Source organism: Aedes albopictus, chromosome 3, assembly GCF_035046485.1.
Source record: "Aedes albopictus strain Foshan chromosome 3, AalbF5, whole genome shotgun sequence".
In the NCBI taxonomy this organism is placed as follows: Eukaryota; Metazoa; Arthropoda; class Insecta; order Diptera; family Culicidae; genus Aedes; species Aedes albopictus.
Window position 1 is genome coordinate 431,345,998 of NC_085138.1, and position 17,718 is coordinate 431,363,715.

General features: G+C 39.6%; 1 long non-coding RNA gene across 2 annotated transcripts in view; it reads left to right on the forward strand.

Moving 5' to 3' along the window:
* Positions 1 to 4,949: 4,949 nt before the first annotated feature.
* LOC134289859 (uncharacterized) overlaps positions 4,950 to 17,718 on the forward strand; it is a 57,266-nt gene continuing 44,497 nt past the window's right edge. Inside the window, exons 1-2 of one of the 2 annotated variants that reach the window (XR_009998717.1) lie at positions 4,950 to 5,681; positions 15,644 to 16,175. This is a non-coding gene — a long non-coding RNA (uncharacterized LOC134289859). The remainder of the gene's footprint in view (positions 5,682 to 15,643; positions 16,176 to 17,718) is intronic. The other variant, XR_009998718.1, reaches the window with a different exon arrangement.

The window sequence follows — 17,718 nt, forward strand, 5'->3', positions numbered from 1 at the left end:
TCTCGACAGGAACTTCAGGAAAAACCTGAGAAAAAATGAGACATCTCGAAAAAAGTTCGAGATAATAGTAATCCCGAGAAAAAATATTAAGGACATCCAAGGAGGAATTCTGAAAACCATATGGAATCTTGAAAGCAGCTGCGGACGAAATTCCGCGAGGAATACAAGAGGAATATCGGAAAACTATCGGTAAAAATCCAATAGTTTATGGATAGCTGTCCCGGAAAACCGTTAAAAAAGGCATGGACACTTGCTTCAGCCGGCGGCTGTACCGATTGAACGAAACTTAACACGGAGTGGCTACGGATAAGAAGCTATTCTCGTGAAAATTTTCATCGGTCGGAGCGGGAATCGAACCCTCATCCACCCGGACTCTAACCGCATGGCTACGACATTCTTGAAGAAACTTTGAATAGTTTTGGATGGATCTTCAGGAAGAATCCAGCGAGAATCTCTAGTATATCGGAAAACCTTTGCAAGAAATATCGGGACGTACTCAAACAGATATCTCGTGTGAAATAATCTTGCGGAAAGCCAGGAAGATACTTTGGAAGAAATTCCAGGAATAATGCTCAAAAATATTGAAAGAATTTTTGAAGAGTAGGGGAACTTACGTATTTTCGGCAGTTTTGTTCTCTTCGTCATGGGGGGGTTTTTTGAAACCTGTTGAACTCAGAGTTGGCATCGAATCCTTCCCAACCAAATTGAATATGAGCAAGTTTCAGGCAATTTGACCGGCATAAATCCCTCATGACGAAGAGAACAAACCTGGCGATGATACCCTAAGTCACCCTTTATAATTTTTAGAAAATTTGGGTTATTTTTAATTATAAACTTTCAAAATTTCATCTGGAAAAACCTGGAAAACTCAGGGAATTTTATTTTGAGTTATGAGTAGAAACCCAAGTACACAATAAATATTCATCATATATCAGGTAAAAGAGTATCAATCGAAATCGATGTCACACTCTTTTCTAGTTTTGCCTGACAAAGAAAAAAGCAGAACCTTTCACTCAGAATCCTTTTAGCAATTGAGTTGAATACCATAAAACCCTTAAACTTTCTAACTTGCACATGAATAGCAGGCACTGAACAAACGACCATATCAAACATTGATCACTTCATTTAAATCCCGAACATAGCAAATAAAATGTTTTTTTATACACATATAATAACAAAAATATGCTTAAAAAACTTAAACGATTTGATGGAATACTATTTTATATGCAATGAAATATGTTATTTTACATGGCGATCGATAGACAGTATGATAAATTTTTATTACGTCTGGCTCATCAAAATGCAAGTCATGTGAAAAAGCATTGAGTTATATTTAAAAACAACAACATATTAACGCATTGTATATTACCTACTAGCATTCCCAACTCATTAAATCCGCATTGCTTTACATACACAACGAGCGCAATCATAAAATCCATACCCGACAAGCATTCTCTTGCGTTCTCTTGCGTTCACATGCGTCGAAGCAGCTCCATCGCATCTCCGCACTCATCGCAACTCATCTACTATGTACGGTTCATGCGTTCTACATATAGTTTCCACAGAGTGTGCTTCGACGCTTATCCGATCTCTTATCTCTTTGCATCGCACCTTACCCACTATGTGCTCAACGTTAGAACGCAACGGCTCAACGGCGAAAAGGAAGAGTCAACTATGCTGATCAGTGTTGAGTCCGTTCGTGTGCTACTCGTATGAGAGGTTGATTGAATAAAGCGAGGATGGGTGAAAACGTATTCGTTGTCGAAAGCAAATCGCATCATTTCGCGAATGTTTTCATCAAATAGCAAGCTTGATTTTACCTTAGTCAAAGAATAAAAAGAAGTAAACTCTGTTAAAGACCTCATAATAACATTGAAGTTGTGGGTATGCGTCTACATTAAACCACTGTCTTGAAGAACACAATATAGAGAACTGAATCCAGTTTTTTTGGGCAATATTCCAGCAAGGGCAACTTTACGGTACTAGACACAGTTTCCGGATTATTCCACGGTATTCGACATAGCTGTTGGACCTAAACTTAAGTTCGTCTTTGAATTTAATAGCGATATGATGCTTATTGCCTATGCCACCATTAATTGACAAATAACTGATAATAAGTTCTGAAAGAATAGTTGAAAGAACGGAGTACTTATTGAAAAAGTTTCTACATTAAGCATAAAAATAAGGCAGTTCAGCATAAAGCATAGAAAAAACAATTTGAAACAATGATTTAAATAATCTTATCGATTTGCATATGATGTCTCAAAAAATATGTTCTGTATTCTTGTACCGACTTTTCGAACCCTCTAAGCAGAATATCCTCTTCGAATGGGTGTAATCAGTTTCGTGCCTTTTAACTCCGCCCTATGTTGTTTATCCTTTGACAGATACGCGTATTTCGACTACCACTTGTAATCTTCCTCAGTGTCATAACTGACACTGAGTGGATAACTGACAGGTACTAGTAGTTTGATGATGACTACTAGCCCTAGACAGGCAAAAAGATCGTGGTTGTGATCTGTTAAATGTTGTTCGGCTTTGCTTTCGATTCTATCGATCTGTGACACTTGTTCAGAGATTCATATCGAGCGAACGTTACTTATTTGATTTTTCGCGCTTTCATCTCGTATGCTCCTATTGTGTCCAAATGATCTTATTCGAACCGAGTTTCATTCTTTCTTGCCAACTGAATTTTACTTTAGATTTTACTAGAAAAGCCAATAAAATTCAATTATCATAAAGTCATGCGGTGATTAAACCTAGAAAGTAAGCGTACTTCGTCCTGAAGACCGGATCCCCCTAGTTGTGCCTTGGGTCAATGTTAAATGGCATATGCAATAATCTTTTCGGGGAAACGGTACATTCGGGGACAACTTTTTCGGGAAATGGTACATTCGGGGAAAAAAAATTCGGGGAAACTTCATTCGGGGAACTGGTTTTCGGGGAAATGTCGTACAATCTGTCCTTCAGAATAACTTTGACGAAGACGACACATTTGTATATGCTCTCGATCCTGAGATAGAGAAGTTTTAAATTTTACTTGCGCCACCTACCGGCGAAATCACCACCATATTCACCAGAATATTCCTGTCCTTCTGAACTTTGTCGCACACGACACATTTATATCTGCTTTCGATCCCGAGATAGAGAAGTCTAAAACTTTACTTTATAACTAGCGCCTAGCGGTGAGATCACCAACCGACTCAAAAATCACCGGGATGTTCTTGTCCTTCTGAACAATTTGGCCGAAGACGACACATTTCTCTCGGCTATCGTTCCCGAGATAAAGAAGCTGAAACTTTGCTTGTTAACTAGCAGCACCCCCAGTTATTAGACGGTCTTATGTGGATCGATCAAGTGTTCCTGCCCAAATGATCCCAGACCCTATTTCCAGGATTCACGGTAAGTCACGAATGTTTGGTAGTTTTGTCCTTTTTTTCCAAACCTTAACCACCTACACAAAGTAGGTGTCAAATTTTTCCCAACTAAGCTCAATTATACGACCTTGGCATTTTGGTCTACAAGAACCCCCCCTCACGAAGACAACAAATCTACCGATGTTACCAAAAGTCACCCTATATAACCATTAAGGTGAAACGGGACGCCGTGTTATTTTTCCTATCTTGCCTCTCTTTCTAACAATTTGCCTCGCGATTTTGAAGATGGTAATCTCGAGTTCTATCGCACTGAAGCTGCTGAAAACCAATCAGCATATGCACTGCAAGTGAGCATACACAATGATAAGTTTTTGTTGCAAAATATGAAGTAGAATCTGAGATTACCATCTTAGTAGCCACAGAGCAATGGCGGGTATTTCCTCGACCGTCCCGTCCGCCCTTAAGTTCTAATAATAATCCAGCCTCCTGTCACGCGGCCATGTTTTTGAGGTCAGCATCAAAATCCAGGAACGATAATTGACTGTGGCTGAATGATATCAATAACAATTCTAAATTTTATGGAAACTTTCTCCCCGTGAAGAAGACGAACTGGTACTATTACGACTTCATTTTGAAATAAATAATTGCGAAATGAAAAGTTATGTTTTGCCTTAACTAACTGTTTTAAAAGGTGAAAAAAAAATTCTGCTGTGAAAAATGTTTCGCCGTTTTTAATTATTGCTCCTGAAATTATGTTTGTTTACAAACTTTGCGCCGTCATGGGGAACCAACCGCCCGAGCCGCCGCTATTGCGTTCAACGAGGCGGCTGAAAGTGGGAACCAAAGATGTTGGCTCGTTATTTTCCTGTGGGGCAGTATTGCGGTGACAGGCGGCTGTAATAATCAGAATGACCTGTGATTATCGATGTGCACTAACCTAGAATTGCGTTTGCCGACACTTGAAAGTTGCCAAATATGATTGAATGCTGCTGTGTTTACAAATATCTTTTGCCCGGCGAACCGTCGGTTTGCGCAATTTGCGAAGCTGTAATTATGTTTGAATCTGAACAGTGAACAAACACAATAATGTATCATTCAGTATTCTCCTGACTATTTTAATCCCATCAAATTTGAACTAGAGTGTGAAACAATTGACTTCGATAACATTCTCAACCCATCACATTCTTCGAAATTCCTAGCCACGATTTCTCCTCGCAAATCATTGATATGCATGAAACTACCGCCCTTGCTCTGTTGGAGCTGTAAAAGAAGCGCGCACCTAGCTTGCTTGCAACCTACCGCCACTACAACCAGCTGATTGAGCGTTGACCTTCGATCCTCACCACAAGCCACACACTCCCATTGGAGTATAGGCACGACAACGACGACGCCACCTGGTCCGGCCAGGTGCCACTCATCCGCGTGCAAACTTTATGAATGAATTCAAGCCACCACCCGCCCGAGAGATTGGACGTCGCGTCGTCGGGTGGGAACTCACCTGGCTCAGCTGTGACCGAGCCGATCGGATCCGGGCCCGATCCATCGTGGCATGGGGGGCCTGTCTGTTGGAGCTTTGAGTGCCCGGCTCAGTCTTGCGGCAACGTTCGACGAGTGAATACACGCGCGGTGGTCTCCCCAGTCACGTGAACGATTCGGTCCGAAAGAAGAAAGTGGCGGTGAAAGAGAACGGAAGACGATCATAATAAACAGAACGATCGCGTGGTCGATCAGCTGGTGGTTCGGGGTTGGAAGAGTGTTCTACGTGCGAGTGATTTCTACGGGGGAGGGCGGTATTAATTAGAAGAGTCTGGGCAGAACATGAACAGCAGTGGTGGGTGGACGTGAGAGGTGCATCAAAGCACTGGGGATTCCGAATTGAGGAAAGTGCGCGGGCGATTAAGTGCAAAAACGGCATTAAAAGTATAAAATAAATCGAATTAAGTATGTTAAGCGGCTGATAAACGGGACGGCCCTCTGGGACTTGTTTGTTTGCGGAGAGAAGAGATGTTTTTGCTCCGTTAATGGTCGTTCGGAGGAGGAAGAAATTGCCGCATTATCTTAAGACCCTTCGGGCTGTGTGCTGTTTGTGTGGAAGCGAGCCTAGCTGCCCGACGAGTGGATCCAGTCATAGATCGAGTCAAACGGTTGAGCTTTTTCTTATATTAAATAGATAAAACGGGACAAGAACAAGCGAATTAAACAAATATATGCGGACAGTACAGCGGATTGACTGCTCTTTCGGGCGGGGGAGAGCCGCAGCCGTCGTCGTCATCGAGTAGTGAGTAGTGACTCGGGAGACATAAGGTGCAGCATAAATTCTGTTTACGTGTGCAGTAGAGTGGCTCAAAATAAGCTGAATCTGGAATGAATGTGCTTGTCGTCAATGTGATTCTCTGACTGGCCAAAGGTGTGATGAACAGAAGTCTATAGTTTTATTTAAAAATGTTGCTGTGGTTGAAATCATCTCTCGTTCGTCATATAAAGAATGTTCAAGTGATTTAGAAATAATCTGGGTATAGCGGACATCACTCTGTTAGGAAACGACGAAAGTCGTAATGAGAGTGATTCAAGAACTCCCAGGAATATAGAATTTCAGATCTACCATCGAGATTATTTATTGTAACGGTACGTATGCACGATGACTATAGAGCTTCGTTGAACAGATATTAGATTGTACAGATTATCCAGGGATATGGCAGGACTTCGTCCATTTGTTCAATACCTTTTTTATCCATCTTTGTGTATCACGTTGGGGAAAGCTCGCTGAGTACGGCTTGGTTAAAAAATGACTCTAATGCACAAGATGGGCTAAACAAATCTATCAATGATCAATGTTTTTTATAATATTGGTATAACATCGATGTAAACTCCTTTTTTCAATTTAAGATAGTTTACCGTCGTTGGGGGTGACAATGTGTCAGAGGGGCGAGATTGGGTCAAAACAATAACTGATATACAGAGGTTACTCAGAATAACTGGGACAGGTAAAATTTTCACTTTAAAAAAAATGTTCAACTCGCTGTAACTTTTCGAAAAAGGCATCAAATATTCTCAAATTTTTACTGTAAGTTCATCAACTAGTTGTGTATCAGTGGTTCAAATTTGGAAAAGATCGGGCCATTCTACACGAAGTTATGATGATTCCAGAAAAAAGGTATAATTATCCGATAGCCAACTTTGAGCTATTATTAACAAATTCGGTTCCCTTGACCCACTCTCACCCCTCGAAAGGGTAAATATGGATCAATTTTCATACACTTGTAGTTTTAAAGAAAATTGACGAACACCAAATATTTTGTCATCATTTCTACATGCATTACTGAAGATCACATTCCAGTGATCAAAGGACTTTTTCAAGCAAAGAAGCAAAAGTTGTTGAGCAATGGATGTGGAAGTATGCATTTTTTACTCATTCTCACCCCAACGACGGTATCACCCAAGCAATATTTTTTTTGCAAGTGATAGCATGCTATCACGATAATTGGTCACTTGGAATGCATTTAGCCATTTTACAACCCGTTTACCGATGTTCCGGAATCCAGTTTCGGGGCTAAGTATTGAAAATGGTTTAATAACTGTCATGCGGCATTTCAAACATTGCGTTGCGGCTTTGGCAATACACCATTCTGTGCTAGTTTTGCGTTCTATGAAATACTGTTGTATGAGGTTCCTCTTGGCACTCTTGTTGGATTCTTTCGAACAATCTTCCTAGAATTCCTCAAAAAATTTCTCCTGTGATTCCATCAGGGACTTCTCCATGGATTTCTTCAGAGTACCTCTACCGATTCCTCCAGGAATTTCCCTAGGCATTTCTCTTGGTATATATTCAAGCAGCTTCTTTTAGAGACTTGTTATCTCCCGAAATTCTTCCTCTAGAGATTTCAACTGGGATTACTTCAGCTGGTATTCCTGGAGGAAGGCCAAGAGGAGTTGTAGGAGGAATTTCATGAGATATGTCCAGAATAATCCAAAGAAAACAATCTCTGGAGGAATTCGACTGTCAGGAAAAATCCCTGCTAGAATGCCTAGTGAAATCCCAAGAAGGATTCCTGCAGGTATCATATTAAGTATTTCTGGAGGAATCCTAGGAGGCATTCCTGAAAGAATCACAGCGAGAATCGCTTGTGGAATCACAAAATGAGCTCCTGGATGAAGGTCAAGAGGAGTTTCTGGAGGAATCCTATGACTTATGTGTGTTTGTGTGTGTACTCCATCTAACACCCACTGTCCGGCAGTGATATTATGGAAGAAAGCATTCTGCAACGCCATTTTTATGTCGTTGCAAATTGCTTTGGTCCGGGAGTTAGACGGTGATAGCTCTATTGCAGATCCAGTGACCCATTTCAGAATGGTTGGAGAGACACTCCATTCAGAAGTCACTTTCACTTACAATAAGCCCCGCATGTGTGCATTACCGTTATCAAATGGATAATGATAATACAAACACACTTCCTGTTTTAAAGAAATTTCTTTAAAACTGGCACGTATTTAGTGAATCATAGTAGATACAATAATCAGAACAATCTCACCAAAAATGATCTGGGACGGCGATGCTGTTATCATTGGGACGTCTAGTTCAGCTTCTTCTGGATGTTTTCACTCCATCTCTTCCAAGCGCATAATTGGTTAATCATTACACAACATACCACGCTTTCAACATTAATTAAGAGCACCCAACATCTAAATGGCGCTATTTGAATTCAACGGCGGCTTCAAGAATAACCAAATTCGCAGTACCTATATTTTTTATTTCTTGTCAAAGCTTTTTCCCAGTGTGCATTGAAATCATGCTACGCGCGTCACTTCATATCTCGTTTGTCATTGCCGATGTATTACACAACATACGTGTTGCGTTGCGACATCACATGCGACAAAGAATTGTCGCCCACCACCGATGGTCGCTGGACCGACACGCATAGAGGCTTGCATCAAAAACATAACCTCATCGAATTCCCATACGATTTGTAAACATTGCCCTCAAATTTTTTTTGAGGGCAAGGCCGGCTTTATGGACCGACGCCGAAGGAAAGAAAGAGAAAGAGATAATGATGACGTCAGCGTGCAAGCGCTCATACTATCGAAACGTCCACACAGCGACTATCAACCGCGTTACGTTTCATACGAAGAACGATTCAAAACGTATACACTCTTCTCTTTTCTTGAGGCGAGTCGTCGCGATGCCAGAACGCAAGAGATCACGCATACACACAACCATCACTGCAAACCACGCGAGAACATGCTGTCCCCCATCGCAAGACGAAAATATTACAAAGACACTGTTTTTGTTCACTTCATTAGAGCCACAGGCACTTAAAAACACAATATTTGTAATGACCATGGTTCGGGCCAATTGAAAAAACAATATTTAGCTACAAAAATCTACGTTTTCACTAGAAAATCGCGGTTCATTTCACGAGCGCATCACTAACGCGACCGACCGAACGTATCAAATCCGTAATAATCCCTGGAGGAATCCTATGACTTATATTCAGAAAAGCCCAGGATAAAATTTCTGGAGGAGACACCGAAGGAACTTCTGAAAAAATCATAGAAAGATTGTCTTGATTCATCCCAGCAAGAGATTTTTAGAAGTAGCCCCGGAGAAATTCTTAGGAGAATCCCTAAAATAATTTGCGGAGGCATTATAGTAAGAATTTCTGGAGGAGTCCTGGGAGGAATTGCTGGAAGAACCACAGCAGGAATAGCTTGAAGAATCCTGCTGGAAGTGCAGGAGGAAGGTCATGAGGAGTTCCTGGAGAAAAACCATGAGAAATGGGGGAATCTTTAGATTAAATCTCTTGGATAAAAATTCCTGGTGGAAGCACCGGATGAACTTCCGAATGAATCTTATGAAAAATGTTTGTGGGAATTCTTAGAAGGATTCTGGGATGTATTATTGTATAAATTTCAACAGAAATCCTAGGAATCGATAGACGTCACTATTCAGGAATGACTGGAGAATCCAAAGCAAAAATCCTTGAAGAAATACGTAGAGGAATACCTTGAGAAATCCCTGGAAGAACCGGTAGAGGTATTCTGAAGGAATCACAGGAATTTTTGAAAAAAATCTCAGGAAGATTGCCCAGAAAAAAATCCAGCAAGAATGCCAGGATGAATTCCTAAAGCAGCACTAAAATAATTCCTGGAGATAAATACCTGGACAATATCTGGAGGAGAAAATGCTGCAAAAACCGCATGAAGAATTGTTTGAGAAATCCTTGGAGGAAGGCCTAGTGGAATTTCTTCAGGAATTCCATGATGAATTTGTGGAGGAATTTTTAGATAAAATCTCTGAAGAATTTCCTGAATAAGTTCTTGAAGACATCCCTGGAAAAAACAACCGAAGTAATTTCTGCCGAATTCTAGGACGACTGCCTGGAAGGATCCCAGCAAAAAAAAACAGCAGAAAGTTTTAGAAGAATCTTTTGCAGAATTTTTGAAGTTTCAAAGTTAGAATTTCTGGAGGAGTCCCAGCAAGAATAGCTTGAAGAACTGCAGGAGGCATTACTTGCGAAATCACAGCCGGAGTTTGTTGATATTTGCTAATTCGGCAAATATTAATAGTATTCTAGAAGTGGATCCTAACGTTTTTTAAATTATTGTTTTAGACGTATTATGCTTCCACAAATATTTTCAGTACGAAAACGATTAACACTTCTGATTCCCTGATAAAGATGTATAAACATAGGAACGTCGGATGAAGGAGAGCATCTTATCGTCCTGGCTAAATCCTTGAAGAAATTCCTGGACGAATCACCACAAGGCACCACAGTTAGAATTTTGGAGGAGTTAAGAGATGATCCAGCCTAGGACTGAAAATCTCTATAATAAAGTAATAATAATAATAATTCTAGTTCTAGAATAATTTGAGGAAACCTAGGATTCCCGGAGCAAGGCCAATAGGAGCTCCTGGAGGAATCCCACGATGATTTTCTGGAGGAATTCCTGGATAAAATCTCTGAAAGAAGTCCTGGGAGAATCACTGGAGAAATGTCTGGAAGGAGTCCCGAAAAATTGTGTTGAATAATCCATCCTGAAAGAATCCCCATAAAAATTTCTAAAGTAATCCCCAACATAATATGGCTAATTCCAATGACCCGCCATTTCTAAATTCTGGAATTCCTAAATTAGAAGGATATGCGCTTCTTGTGACAAAATTTGGTAGAAAAATATTGAAAATCTAAAAAGTTTTACGAAAAGAGTGTTTCTTCGCACTCTCGTTATGGGAGTTTTATATTCATGAACTCGGGCTTCCTTCGCCCATGTACAATATTTTTCTCACCAAAACAAAATTTACAGCTTTTTGAGGTTTTTAAAATTTTATACCTATTTTTTTATTCTTTATCAAAGTGATTTTCCTCCATAGGAGTACATGTGTTTGCCCCTTATAACTAATTTTCCCAACTTTATTCAGTTTTTGCGTCATTTTGATGGTTTAAAAAAAAAAAGGTTATTTGCAGTTCAGTAGGAATATATTGGCCTATCTTTATGCATAGGAAATTCCTTGCCTGAATTGCTCAAGAAACCGCTTTTCATCGATCGAAGTACGTAGTTGTTAAAAAATTAAGTTTCTACCAGTATTCGTCAAGAAATAACTTGATCGATTCCTGTTAAATACGGAATTGGTCTTGAAGATTTGTAAAAGAAATTAAAAGGTTAGGGAACATCTAAAACTAACTTCCCTACTCTTTTTAAAAAGATCATTTCTAATTTAGTTTTTGAACAATAAATAGAGAATGTTTATTACGTAGACTGATTTTAAAATAAAACGTTCCTCCTCCTTATGAACCCATGTTACTGGTTTAATAATGTGTGATATTTTTTTCAATAAAGCAAGATTCTTACCTTTTTATTTGTGAAGGAAAATGAGAATTTGTTGAGCTATGGTTTTCTAAAATAAGTGTATATTATCTAGAAGCTGTGCCTTATTACTATTTCCCTAGCTTCGCCCATGCATTGTATTTTTTCTTATAAGTACACCCTTTTAAGACGTTTGACATATATTTAAAGCTTTCTCCCCCTCCCTTCACCTTTTCCTTGCTATGACTATGCCTGATGCTCTCAAGGTGCGTTCTGGTGGCTTGCAGGGGCAAAATAGAAAGAATAAATTTTGATTTGATGACTGAGAGACATTAGAAGGAAATATTGATTATGTGTAGATTTGAGAACTCAATTTCTCTAATTCGTGCAAGAAAATTGTTTCTTTTTTTTCCTTTTTTTGTTTTTTTTTTGAAATTTTTGAGTAATTTTCAAAGAATTGTTCCTTTTTGCTGTTTCTCCAAACTTCGTCCATGGTTTGCATTTTTTTCTTGGAAGTACCTCACCTTCAGATTGCATCCGTGGAAGAAAATCATGATTTACTTGCAATGCGGCGCTGATATATTATTTATATGTTTGGCGAACACATAAATGGGGAGTTCCCCATTTGTCCTTTTCCTTGCTATGACTATGTTCGATATTTTTTACTAGTAAGATGAGTGTTGGTGCCTTCCAATGGTGGAAGAAAATTGTTAATATATGGATAAGCAGCAAAGAAATGAGCATTTAAAATAGTGTATTGTTGTTTTTAAGAAGGTGCCCCATTTTGCATAGCTCATTTTGATTGTTTTTCCTTGCTACGTCTATGTAAGACAAATTATCTTGAAAGCTGAGGCTCAGCACTACAAAACGAAGAAGAAATGATTTTTCTAAAAATTAGTGTAACGGTGTTTTGTAGGCACAGTCTTCAGAGGCTACTTTGTAAGCATAGTCGCCTGAGAGTTGAAAGTTCTTGTCTTGCAACATAAAATTTTTGAGAAAAACATTGTTTTTCTTCAAAAAAAAAATCGTTACATTGAAATGGTGTATTTTTTTTTAAATTGACTATAATACTGTTTAGCGACTTTCAGACTATTTCATAAAAAGTGGTTTTTACATTACATTTGTAGGTTTTGTCAATTTTGAGTTGCTCTAATAAACAGTGAAATCAACGTGAATTTTGAAAATTCTTAACTGAGGGATCGAAATAAAATTCAATATGGTGAATGATTATTTTTCAATTATTCATTTGTTTTTCTGTTACTGACAATTTTCACTGAGCAACAAAACTAGACCATAACGCCCGATTAAACTTCCAATCACAATCTGCTGATAAAAAAAAATCGATCCCCTTTAGCCCTTTCCAAATGTTTAGATAGTTAAAAAAAGCAAAGTTTGCAAAGTTTCTTGAAAATACAAAGCCTTCATATTCACAAAGTGAGGGAGGGGAAAGTGTAAAAGTCGAACATATATTTCCAAAATACTCTTGGACTTCCTTGTATTTCCAGGTAAACTCTGAACTCAAAAACTTCGTTCAGGAAGGCAAGGTTTGAGCCTTTGGTTGATTTTTTTTTTCAAAACGAGGGAAACTCCAAACATTTTTCAACATTCTAAAATCAGTCTAATGTCGTATACCCGGAAAACCCTTATCCGGAATGAACCATTTACCGGAAAACCATTTACCGGAAAGACCATTTACCGGAATGAACCATTTACCGGAAAACTATTTATCGGAAATTTGTTTTTCCGATAAATAGTTTCCAGATTGCACAGCGATATCTAGACATTTGATCCCATGCCTTTTGCGCCGGTCATCTTTTGACCCAAACCATGACCCGGTCATTTTTTTCTCTGTTCGGGACATAACCTCTGCGACCAATATTTGATCTATCACAAAATTATGATTAGCAGTAAATTGGTTAACCGACGGAGCTGCCATGTAGTGTACATACATGTGGTTCATAAACGACTTTATAAACAATGGGCTAAATGTGATTGCTAATATTCCCAGCAGATATTTGCCCTTCTTTGAACATGGGCTGTTCTTTCTAGGTTTACTGTTATGGTCGTAAAGTTCTAATTATTTCCCGGAAAGACATTTTCCGAAATAATGCATTTCTCAAGCCTTAAACCTATATTCTAAATATTTTTTCAAGTTCATAGAACAAGAACTGGATTTTCGGTTCAGTTAGCTTAGCAAAATAGAGCTAACATCGTTAGGCTAAATGAACATTTTTAGACTGGCAACCTAACTGTAGCTTTTCCATATGTCATTTTCTTCCTTTTCGTCGAATATTGTGCTTCTAGGTTCATTTATGCAGTTTATTGGCAGTCGAACTGCTTACTGTATAGGAGATTTGCTCTTCTTCTATTTATAGGCTGTTCTTTCTAACCATGCAACGTTACCAATCTATTAATTTCATCTAGTATTTTTCCATCTTTAAAAAATGGGTTGTTCTTTTGACTTACACTGTTATAGAGCTGTTTATTTACTATGTTGTTTTTGGCAATTGCTGTTTTTTTTTTATGTAGGATTTCTGCTCATCTTTAATTGCATCAAGTTGCATCGTTGCAAACTTGATTGGCGAAATTATGAACTTTGTATGATATATTTCCTTTAAAACAATGTGTTGTTCTTTCAAATAAGCCTGTTTCAGAATTTTTTAAATAACAAACTGTAATTTTCACTCTTAAATATTTGCCCTTCTTTTAGCACCAACAGCCTGTTTCGGTCAATTTACTTTGACGTAGCCTGATGACTATTTTGCCTATAACCATTACCAATCATAGTCAATCAATGTCATATAATCACCCAGGAAATAAAAAAAATGTTTCTTGTAATGATCCTCGGACTAAGCATTAAACCTCCTGTCTGGATTGGCATTCAGAAGTAGTTACTATGTACATGAGTTAATATAGACCATATGGTATACAGTATGGTAGGGGCAAAGTTCTCATAAACTTTTTTTTTCTGAACATGTACATTTTAGTACCGTCCACCCTCCTTGGTTTGTCCGCATCTAATCTGAACAGTTTTAAATTTGACCCCCGCTAATCTGTACATCGTTTAAACTAAAACTTGTTCAAACGTCATTTCCATGAGTGTGTTTTTTGATTCCCACAGAGTTACTAGAAGCTCAAATTAAAAAAAAAACCTTGTTTACTTGCATGAGGTGTCATCCAAATCAAAGGGAGGTAGACGGCCCAAATAACACACTTGTCACCGAAGAGTCACGGCAGCGCAGGGTTTTGTTGCGCAGAAGTCATTGTGACATACTTCTAACATATAAATACTTACTTGCTAGAATAAGTATGTCACAATGACTTCTGTGCAACAAAACTCTGCGCCACCGTGACTCTTCTGTAACAAGTTACCCTCAAATACATTTCCGGTAAACGGTTTTCCGGTGAATGGTACATTCCGGTAAATAGTACATTCCGGTAAATGGTTTTCCGGTAAATGGCATTCCGGGTAATGGTATAGAATCTCTAAAATCTCCTAAATGTGGTTTGCCACCTTGAGTCTGCTATTTTTGCTTTTTGATTGATGATTGATTTTTATATCCATTTTTCAGAACATGTTTATATTTGGGCTTAAGTTAATATACCATATGTACCCTGTTTCTAGCAGCTAAGTCTTTTTGTTTTTACATGTATCTTTCCAACGAGATTTTCTACGCGAGGCTAGTTCATCTCGGGAAACGCGAAGGAAGAACCCACATAATTGGTGTTTGTCAGGAGTGGGATTCAATCCCAGGCCTTTGGCATGATAGTCATGTGTTCTAACCATCTCACCAGGTCCACTCCACATCTTAACCTAAGTCATTATCAAACGGAAACATTTCCAATAATTTGAAAATCGCCTCAATTATAAATTATTTTACGCTGTCATTTTTTATCTTACATTTTATCGGGTTTTCCCTTAGGCGCCGTCCACAAATTACGTAATTTTGTAGGGGGTGGTAGGGGGGGGGGGGGGAGGGGAGTTCCATACAAAAAAGCGTTACGGTGGTGGGAGGGGGGACTCAAAACATGTCGATGTTTACGTTACGTAATAAATGGGTGCTGCCTTATTACATTACTGGGGATATCACTTCTTGTTCTTCATTTTAGCTAGATTTTTCAGAGAATTTTATTGACCATCAATAAATTTACTTCAGAAAGTGAGACTCGATATTCCAGATCAATTCTATTCTATTCTATTCTATTCTATTCTGGGCCACTCTAGTGCATTGCAGCAGCTGCGGCGAGAACTGGCAGCCTTCTCAATGAGCTGCCCGCCGCACTGCTTGCCGAGGGGATCAAAGTCCCAGAGGAGACGCAACTGGTCAAACAATAAATAACTTGTTCGGAATATTAAAATGCACCTCGACAACGGGCGTCGTCAGTTCAACAAATCTTTACCGTAAGGGGCCCGACCAGTCGTGTAATGGCTTCTATGAGTTTCAAATACTAATTTTTCCCTGCAGTGAATAGTGAAGTGACCTCATAAGAACTGTGCCTCGTAAAACGAAGATTACAATACAGCACCGTCGTCGTCGTTCTGTGGAATCCAACAACTCATCCCGGTAATGAAGAAACTGTGCGCCCACGAGGAATACTTTCAGAATCAGTGTTGGCCGTATCTCCCATCTATGGTGTTGGTGTGCTCGATCCAGCTTCATTCTGTGGAAACCCAGGCGAAGAAAGAAACTAAGAAGAATTAGTTCTGCACCTGGGAAGGAAGATTATCTCCGACCATTTAACGACCTTCAACGGTGGTGGGATCGTTCGTTCCGTAGTGCTACCAACCGGCCAGTCGATCGTCGTAAAAGTGTTCCGCGAAGGGCAGCAGCCAGCCAGCAGCGCATCAATTGGTCGTCGGTGCGGTGTAATCTCTCGTGCCAAAGTGGATATTTTGATTGTTATCGACAAAGTGAGGGCGCTTCGAACTAAGTTGTTGAGGTTGGTGCTGCTGTTGCTGTTGCGGCGATTGCTGAAACGATCATCATTTATCATCAGGTGAGTGTTACAATTACATACAAGGTAACCGTGGGAGACTATGAACCGCTTGGTTGGGGCTACCTGACACAGAGGGGGTTGATTGAGCCGAGGTCAAGATCGGCTGGGTGATTGTGAAGGGTGCTTCAAATGTTGCCGTTCGGTTGATTCGATGATGTTGATGATAATGGAATGGCTTGTGAAATATTATTACAGTCAGTCGGGTTGCGTGTTTTGGTGATGAGCTGTGATGTGCAGGATGGAACGATAGAGTGATTGTACATCCTAATGACTTATGACTTCTGCACGAATATGCGCACTGTGTTTTGCATTCATTCATCATGTATCATTCATACAATTGAGAAACTGCACCTGCAGTAGATATCGAGTTTCATGAGAAATTACATATAGCCCATATAGCCGAGGCGGTAAACGCACGGGTATTCAGCATGACCATGCTGAGGGTGACGGGTTCGATTCCCGGTCGGTCCAGGATCTTTTCGTAAAGGAAATTTCCTTGACTTCCTTGGGCATAGAGTATCTTCGTGCCTGCCACACGATATACACATGCAAAATGGTCATTGGCAGAGGAAGCTCTCAGTTAATAACTGTGGAAGTGCTCATAGAACACTAAGCTGAGAAGCAGGCTTTGTCCCAGTGAGGACGTTACGCCAAGAAGAGAGAGAGAGAGAGAGAGGAGGAGAAATTACAATGAGAAACATCTTTCGAATTTATAAACTTGAAAGAAGAATAATGAAAACTAGGTTTGAAGGACTTAGATAAAGTTGCATGTTCATTTTAATATGTATTGTTTCAGCTATTGGACGGGATACATTTAATACAGGCAACAGGTATATGTTTTTATTTTCTTTTTTATGTTACATCTCTGTCTCCCTCTCTGATGATTTGTATTTCACGACTTACAAACTCCTGCTGGGATTCTTCACATTGTCTTGTAATGAAAGAAGAAAGAGTCTTAGGTATTTGTCATGAAACCATGAAACGCAGATCACTCATGGTACGGAAGCAAACCGAAAGCTGTTCATGCCGCTAGAATGTCAACAAGAAGCTTCGCAATACTCGTACGTAGGCGTTCTCAAACGACCGTCCGTACATTAAGAATCTGATCTGATGATAAACGAGACTTACCGCTCTCCGAAATGATTAACTGACTTTGATTGATTTAATACGACCAACAGGATTAATCATCTTCTCACAGCTGCCCCATGGCACCACAGCATACGGGTCAGCACGGTCAAATTTCAAATATCTAAAGATAGACATCAACGACTTACACCGCACCGTGATCCGTGCGATGTACCTGTTAGCGTGCGAAAATCTCCCGCTGACTTCTGTTGCTGTTGCTGAGATCAAAAGATTTTTTTGCCTATCTGGCACCAGAATGGCTCCTCCACTCACTCGTCGGTCTGACATTTGATTGAGTGCCATCGAAAACAATTTCGGGTTCAACTACTGCTTCTTGCTTGCGGCGGGTCTTAGCAGGGGTATTGTGCCAGTACCGACTGGTATAGGCACTTAGCCACCGCTGCTGCTGTCTGATTGC